The sequence below is a fragment of the Equus przewalskii genome, chromosome 11 (assembly GCF_037783145.1).
Source record: "Equus przewalskii isolate Varuska chromosome 11, EquPr2, whole genome shotgun sequence".
NCBI lineage: Eukaryota > Metazoa > Chordata > Mammalia > Perissodactyla > Equidae > Equus > Equus przewalskii.
Window position 1 is genome coordinate 26,656,040 of NC_091841.1, and position 8,919 is coordinate 26,664,958.

The window sequence follows — 8,919 nt, forward strand, 5'->3', positions numbered from 1 at the left end:
AGTGCCTTTGTGCAAGTTAGAAAGAGTCCCACCCCCACTCCTGGGGAGAAACAGCTTCACAGCAGGAGGCACGGCTTGGCCAGCATCCCATGGATTTCAGCACCTCATCTCCACCCATTTGGCCAGGCATCCTTGCTCAGTGAGCAGCCTGCGCAACTGCACCTGGAGGTTCTGCTTAATCACTAAACATTAAGCCGTTCTACAATAGGGGGAAAGCAATTTGGCTGGCTTAACTCAAATCCTGGGAAACGTACTGATAATTCTTAAAACCTCACAGTGATAATTACTTTTAAAAAAAAAAAGGAGACGTTAACTTAAGAGAATCTCAGGAAAATTTCAGGTTATATAAAGTGAAAAAAAAATTTAGACAAGACCCAGAAAGATATATGGGCAAAGGCACAACAGAAGGATAGACGATGTGGTCTCTAGAATCGGCTAGAGGTGAGTTCAGACTCTGGCTGCGTGATCTTGGATAAGTCCTTAGCCTCAGTTTCCCCATGTGGAAAATGGAGGTGATAATGTGTACCTCACAGGGCTATTCTGAAGATTAAAGGAAGTAACACTCTCTCAGCTGATACTGAGCACTTCTTATGCACCAGGCACCGAAACACAACTGTGAATATACAGTTCTGTCTGTGTGTGTCTAGTGTGAGGTCAAAAATTATATAAAATTTCCTTTAGGGGGCTGGCCCGGTGGCGCAAAGGTTAAGTTGGCACCTTCTGCTTCTCGGCGGCCCAGGGTTCGCCAGTTAGGATCCCGGGTGTGGACATGGCACTGCTTGACAAGCCATGCTGTGGTAGGCGTCCCACGTATAAAGTAGAGGAAGATGGGTGTGAATGTTAGCTCAGGGCCAGTCTTCCTCAGCAAAAAGAGGAGGATTGGCAGCCGATGTCAGCTCAGGGCTAATCTTCCTCAAAAAAATAAAAAAATTTCCTTTAGGATAGAGTTCTGAGAGGGTATGATGGAGGGTAAGTGACCTGGTCAGGTGGGTTGGGGATAGTGTCTCATGGGTCTATGACCTAAAGACAGAGTGGGTGCTACCAGGCAATGAGAGGGGCAAAGAGAGACCCAAGCAGAGGGAAAAGCATGTGCAAAGGTCCTGTGGGAGGAGGAAGCTTGGCTTGTTCATGGAAGCAAGGCCACTGGAGCTGCATCACAGAAATCAACGGGAAGAGTAATACCAGAGAAGGCTGGCGGGAGGTAGCTGGGGACAGACTGGGCAGAGTCTTGAGGCCTCGATAAGGATGTGGGTCTTCATCCTATGAGCAATGGGAAGTGAAGGACGGGTCTTATGCAAGATGGGGAGAGAGGGGAGAGGAGGCACGTGTGGCAGGATTACTTCGCTTTTTTAGAGGATCTCTCCGTCTATGGAGTAGAAAATCAATTGGAAGGGAGCCAGAGTGGTGTGGGGACCAATTGGTAGGTCATTCCAGCCATCCAGGCAAGATAGGATGGTAGCCTGACTAGGATGGTGGCGATGGAGAGAGGAAAAGGGCTTTCACTGGGGAGGGAAGAGGGAAATAAACTGGATGAGTAATGTGGCGTGTGGGGCTGGGAGCTTTGTCCAGGTGACTCCCAGACTTCTGATGTGTGGACCTAGGTGGACACTGGTGTCATTCGCTGGGACAGGCAATGCCAAAAGAGGCCCAGGTCAAAGGGGAAGACCATAACTGGGTTTAGGGGACGCTGACTTTGAGATGATTGCTCTCCAAAGCGGTCACCAAGAAAGCAGCTGTGGCTGCACCTCTGGCCTCAGAGGAAAGGTCTGCGCTGGTGGTGAAAATCCCTGAGTTATAACCAACAGGACCTCAACAAAATAAATAAATGAATAAACTCATGAGTGCTCCGTGCAGAGGGGGCACCCGAAGCCACAGCTGTGGACCGGGCCGCCTCTGCCCCACTTGGATCGTTGGTGAACTTAAAAAATCCTATACCTGCTTGTGTATTCTTGTCCTATATTCAAAGCACCAAAGAAATATTTTAAACTTCTTATTCTGCTCCTAAAGATTTTCAATCTCTGGAAGTATGGCAAGAAGTCCTCTGGGGGTAAAGGGACACGTATGTATGGTGACGGATAAAAACTAGATTGTGGGTGGTGAGCATGATGCAGGTGCTACAGAAACTGAGATATAATAAGGTACACCTGAAATTACACAACGCTATAAGCCAATATGACCTCAATAAAATAATTAAAAAAAAAAAAAAGAAGTCATCCAGCCATGGAGGACGTGAGTTCAAGAGAAATCTCTGGAAAGTCGAATGTCCTAATTTCACACGTCACACCTGGTCTCTTTCACCACATTCTATTCTCTAAAAACGAGTCACTAAGTCCAGGCCATGCACGATAGGAGAGGTATCAAAGAATTTGTGATGTGGACATGTTTTAAACCTCTATGCTGAAATTACGCAGTGGAATTCTTGCACGTCAAACAGCTCCCTCCTCTGGGGTTCTCCGTGGCCTTCCACATCCAGGGCGAGTGGACGTGGCACCCATGTCCACGATTCCCCCAGCTCTTCAATAACTACCTGTTGTTAACCCAGGGCTTTCAGTTCATCCTTTTCAGAACAAAAAAGGTGAGATTTGGGGGGCTGGCCCCGTGGCCGAGTGGTTAAGTTCACATGCTCCACTGCAGGCGGCCCAGTGTTTCGTTGGTTCGAATCCTGGGCGCGGACATGGCACTGCTCATCAGACCATGCTGAGGCAGCGTCCCACATGCCACAACTAGAAGAACCCACAACAAAGAATACACAACTATGTGCCGGGGGGCTTTGGGGAGAAAAAGGAAAAAAAAAAAAAAAAAAAAGGTGAGATTTGAGTTGGGAACCAACTCAATAAAGGCCTGGCTGTTTCCGCTGGTTCTCCGTGGGCTCCTGCACCTTCCTCCTCGGGTCTGGGCCTCAGCTCTGCACATCTGCAAACACTACACCATTATGTCCTCAGGGATGGCCAGGCTCTGGGACAGTGGTCACATGGCCACACTTGGTTGCAAGGGAGGCTGGGAGATGCGGTCTTGATTCTGGGCAACCATGGGTACAGCTAAAAGGCAGGAGTGTCTTTGTATAAAAGAGAAATATGGAGGGAGGGGCCAGCCCGGTTGCACAGCAGTTAGGTTCGCGAGTTCGGCTTCGGTGGCCCCGGGTTCACCGGTTTGCATCCTGGGTGTGGACCTGCGCGCTGCTTGTCGGGCCATGCTGTGGCAGGCGTCCCACACATAGAGGGGAGGAGGGTGGCTGCGGGTGTTAGCTCAGGGCCAGTCTTCCTCAGCAGGAAGAGGAGGATTGGTGGCAGATGTTAGCTTAGGGTTAATCTTCCAAAAAAATTAAAAAATAAACAAACAAAAGAGAAATATGGAGATGGGGCATCCAGCGGTTCCCACGTCAGAGTTCTGTCTCCTGCCTGCCCCCTTCACAGTAAGGATCATTTCTGTTTATCAAGGGCGTTCTCGGTGCCAAGCACCGTTTGAGGGTTTGACTTGCATTGTCACACAATGTTCACAAGCCTGTTACCATGACAGAGCAGTAAACTGAGACGCAGAAATATCGGCAGATTTTCCCAGCCCACCCAACAGGACCAGACAGAGCAGCATTTGGTCCCTCAGCTAATTCCACATTTAAACAGTGACCCAGAGCATCGTCGTCCATTGGAACCATCAGGCGAGTCATAAATGTGATTTCAAGTTTTCCAGCGGCCACATTTAAAAAAGTAAAGAGAAATTCATTTAAAATATACATTACAATAAAATATAACATATCTTATTGAACCTAACAGATTCAAAATATTATCATTTCAACATGTAATCGATAGAAAACATTATTCATGAGATGTTTTACATTCTTTTATTGGTCTCTACCCAACACGCCTGGAATGTGTCAGCTCATTTCATTTTTACAGCCACCCTGGGCTCCAGCAGTCCTTCCACACGGGTTTATGCCCATTTGATAAGCAAGGAAACTGCAGTGCAAAGGTCAGGTAATCTGTCCAAGGCCTACGGAGGCCGAATGTGCACCCAGTGGAGGCCGCGTTCTCTATTGACTGCGGGGCCCTAAGCATGTCCCTCCAGCTCCAGCTCCTTCTTTCTTTTGTTCAGTCAACAAGCATCTTCCGAGCGCCTGCCGTGTGCCAGGAAATAAGAACAGACGTGTTATCTGCCCCCGGAGCTTACAGAGAATGACAGGAAGAAATGTGAAATTAAAGCTGTGATAAGGGCCGTGAAGGAGAGCCCCTGGGGGTCAGGGAAGGCGGCGCTGAGATGAAAGATGAAGGAGGAGCTGGAGTCAGCTCCCCGAAGGTGGGGGGAGGGGTGCAAGAGCATGCTGGGGGGGGCGTGCAAGAGCATGCGGGGGGGGGGTGTGTGCAAGAGCATTCGGGGGGGGTGCAAGAGCATGCTGGGGGGGCGTGCAAGAGCATGCTGGGGGGGCGTGCAAGAGCATGCCGGGCGGGGCCCCAGTGGGGACAGGAGCCGCGTGGCAGGTGGACCGGTGTGGCCGGACAACAAAGGCTGGGCCTGGGGGTCAGGTCGAGAGGCTGGATGTGTATCCTGAAAGTGACAGGAGCCCACCGAAAGCGTTCCAGGCAGGGGGTGGGGCTGACACGCTCACCTCGGAATTTCAAACCGGTCACGAGATGGCGAGGGGAGGTGGGCAGCAGCGCGGCCACGCGGGGCCGCCTGAGCAGCGAGGAGGCAGCAGCACGGCGCCGCCCGGGAGGGCGCAGGGGGTCCCCGCCGCTGTCATCGCGCCTGGCGCGCGCCGGGTTCACGGTCCTGGAACCCACCCTCCGTCCCCATCTCTCCGCCACAGGTCCAGCCCAGAGCCTCGGACACGACAGTAACTCAATAAACAGTAGGTAACTGGTTCAAGGGTCATAGCTATGTTTATTAAAACCTTGCCTCCCCCCAATCCAGAAAGCCTGAGTTTCCCACGGCGTGTGTGGAATCTGGGAAGGAGAGACGAGAGTTTGCACAGCAACCCCGAAGCTCAGGCCCTGGGACTGCGCCGCACTGCCGCCACCTGGTGGCAGCGTGCCTACAGTGCTGAGCAGTGCCCCCAGGCAACGTTAGTGCCAAAATAGATCACACTAATTAACTGTACACTTAAAAATGGTTAAAATGGTCAATTTTGTTACATGTTTTTACCACAATAAAAATAATTAATAAGGGGCTGGCCCCGTGGCCGAGTGGTTAAGTTCCAGCACTCCCCTTCCAGCCCAGGGTTTGGCCGGTTCAGATCCTGGGCATGGACATGGCACTGCTCATCAGGCCACGCTGAGGTGGCATCCCACATGCCACAACTAGAAGGACCTACAGCTACAATACACAACTGTATACTGGGGAGATTTGGGGAGAAAAGGCAGAAAAAAGAAAAAGTTTGGCAACAGTTGTTAGCTCAGGTGCGGATCTTTAACAAATAAATAAACAAATAAAAATAAATAATGAAAGGGTTGGGGCCGGCCCGGTTGCACAGTGGCTAGGTTGACGTGCTCCGGTTTGGCAGCCTGGGGTTCAGAGGTTCGGATCCTGGGCTCCACATACACACTGCTCATTCAAGCCATCCTGTGGGGGAGTCCCACGTACAAAATAGAGGAAGATTGGCACAGGTGTTAGCTCCAAGACAATCTTCCTCAAGCAAAAAGAGGAGGATTGGCAACAGATGTTAGCTCAGGGCCAATCTTCCTCACCAAAAAATAAATAAACAAACGTAAGTAAAAAATAAAACTGTAAAATAAATTAAATTAAAAGCATAAAATAAGTCCTTTCTCATTTGACTTAGGATATAAGCCTGCTTATCATGGGATTATGTTGTAGCACTCTCAAATTTTACTCATCACTAATACAAATTACATTATTATATGACAGTTCAAGGTATTTCTGTCCTATCTCTACACTTCCTTCAAGCTCTTTAAAATTTCTCTTTGGCATCCTTGGGGTGAGTGTGTGTATGTGCACAATTACATACTATTATATATATATTATTAACTATGTTATATACTACATAAAATAGTGTATATAGATATACTTTTTTTTTGCTGAGGAAGATTGGCCCTGAGCTAACATCCATGCCAGTCTCCCTCTATTTTGTACGTGGGACGCCACCACAGCATGGCTTGATGAGCAGTGTGTAGATCTGCCCCTGGGATCCGAACCAGCAAACCCCAGGGCCAGCAAAGTGGAACATTAGAACTTAACCACTATGCCACCGGGCCAGCCCCCAAAATAGCATATATTTATATATACTGCTGCTATTTGATTCAATTCTCTTCATTCTCTCTTTATTAAATTTGCAGTTTTCAAACTCATGAGTTCTCAGCACCAGTTCCATCTGATTTCCACTTTGTGTCTGCTCCTGCTGGGGTACAGAACACATGTGACCTGTCCACCCCGTGTGTGCCCACACCAGGGTGCAATGGCCCTGCCTTAACCCTTCCTATCATTTCTAACAAACATGAGGTCTAAGAGGTCCCCATTTGCAATCAAAGTCCAGGAAACAAGTGACAGGAGCAGGTTTTCCATCTCCCCTCATTGTTCCCTGGGAGCTCCCCAAAATCGTTTCCTTAGGCCTCCCACAACTGCAATAAATATAAAAGAACTGGTCTGTGTGACCTCCAGCAAATCACCTAAACTCTCTGAGTTTCTGGAATCAGTAAAGTGGGATTAACAATGTCTTTCTCGCAGGAAGGTGCTAAAAACAAAATGACCAAGTATAGTAGAAACATTGGAAGTTGTAAAGCACTATGCAAATGTTGTATTCCTAGTTCAGATGGTGGGGTTTTCTGGGGGGAGGGGTGTTTGTTTATTTGGTTGGCTACAATTAAAACATGGACTTGGGGTGCAGACCTGGGCTGGACAGGGTCTGCCTCTGCCGTTCAGCAGAGGACTCTCCCCAGACACAGCACTGCCCTCTCCGAGGGTCCGTATTCACATGTGGGAAATACAGGTACCACCACCAATAACTCACGGATTGTGCCATCATGACATGACATGGCAAAAGGCAAAAAGGTGTCCCAGAGCAGGTGCTGGTCTGGAAGCCTCCGCAGGGAGGGGCCCCTTGGACCAGGAGCTGGCCCTCCCTCCACCCTAGGCAGCCTGAGGTTTGGGGAGAAGAGCACGTCACTACACAGGACATTACTCGCATTTTATTCCCTGACCAAAGTGTTCCTTTGAGATGACAAGTCGCACGAAAAAATAATGACAAACCCTCCCCAGCCCAGCCCTTCAGGATAATAAGGTTTATTCCTGGCTTAAGAGGAATTATATTAATTATATAGAATCTCATTAAAGAAAAATAATGAACATCTATATTGGACTACATTGCTTACAAAACACAGCCACATGACCTTTTTTTACAGAAACAAGTGGCTGGTGGAATGTGGCCTAAGGTCTATGATCTAGAAAGACCTTCTGCAACTTGGTAAGAAAAGCAAAAGGTGTAAACACACAAGTTGCACAAGAAGAAATCCAAATGGTCACTAAGCATTTGTAACAGGATGTGGAATGAGATCGTTCCTGTCATCTGAGTACAATATATGACAAATAATCCCACATGCTAGAGAGAGGGTCTTGACATGCTCTTGAAGTCTTTCTAGAAGAGACCAGAACAAGCCCTTTGACTATCAACCCCCATCACCCACCTCCGGACAATAACTGACAACTCATAATTCAGAAAAAGATCGAAAGAGGGAGGACGGTCAGTGTCAAGCCAACCCTACTCGACAGCCAGAACACAGGATTTTTTTTTAACTCTCTCTCCTCTATACAACTATTTCTAGTAATTACCATGAAATGAAAACCATATCCAATATTGAAGGCGTTACACCTTCCAAAATAGATTATGCCATTGCTTCAATAACTTCCTCTTTTGCTTTTTATTTTTGTTCGTTGTGCTCCATTGGAGCAAGGTCTTTTTGTCTTGGGACAATGCCCTCTTCATACGACTTTAGGCACTGCTGCAAAGGAATTTTCCGGATGTAATTATAGTCCCAAATCAGTTGACCTTAAGAAAGGGACATTATCTGGATGGGCCTGACCTAATAACACGACCTCTTTAAAAGTAGTTTCTCTGGTTGACAAAAGAAACCTCTAGAAAGGAATGCAGCTTGGCCAACATCTTGATTTCAGCCTTGCTGCGCGGACAACAGACAAGCCATGCCCAGATTTCTGAACTACAGAACCATGGGCTAACAAATGGGCGTTGTTTTAAGCCACTAAGTCTGTGACAGATTATTACATAGCAATAGAAAACTAATACACCCTTTATTGCCTGTCCCCAGGTGGACCACTCCCATCCTCCGCCCTTGGTATCCACCAGTAAGAGGCCTTGGGGAGAGTGAGGTGGTGTTCCCTCCCCATCCTGCCCCTCATTGTGGTTAATAAGCAAACTACGCCCTACTCCACCCTGCCTGATTGACGCCAAGACACGGGTGCTCCCCTTCCGCCTCACCCCTGTCCCTCATTGCACGCCCTCAGGTGTCTCCTAGAAGTCTCTGGCCTCTTTGGTGCAGTCTTGAGAATCACCCTTTGGTAAATATCCACACTCTCCTTAATCAGTCCCTACCTTTGGATGTTCAGTTTCCTTTTTTTTTTTTAATTGTATGGTATTTTTAAATTGTAAATAAGACCACAAAGAGTATCTCTGTTCATAAAATTTTGTCTGGATTTTAACGGCTAGTTTTCTTAGGATAAGAAATGCTGAGTCAAGGAGGATGAACATTTTGAAGCTCCTGATATATACTGCCCGTCTGTTTTCCAGAAAGACTACCAGTCTATCCTCACATTAGTGGAGTATGATGCCTAAGGGCATCTGATGTATTATGAGCCAGTGGAGATTTTGACTCAAAGAATTGGGAGATATTCCAGGGGGAAGTCTCTCCCCCTTAGTGACCCTTCTTCATTCCTAAGCTTCCAGTCGCCCACTGGGATCCT

The 8,919-nt window shown here is 47.9% G+C and overlaps 1 long non-coding RNA gene across 1 annotated transcript; it reads right to left on the bottom strand.

The window, feature by feature from the left end:
* Nucleotides 1-3,822: 3,822 nt before the first annotated feature.
* Nucleotides 3,823-4,932, bottom strand: LOC139074505 (uncharacterized). The gene is made up of 2 exons (XR_011524157.1): nt 4,601-4,932; nt 3,823-4,111 (listed from the first exon to the last, which is right to left on the bottom strand). It is a non-coding gene; the product is annotated as an uncharacterized lncRNA (long non-coding RNA).
* Nucleotides 4,933-8,919: the final 3,987 nt, after the last annotated feature.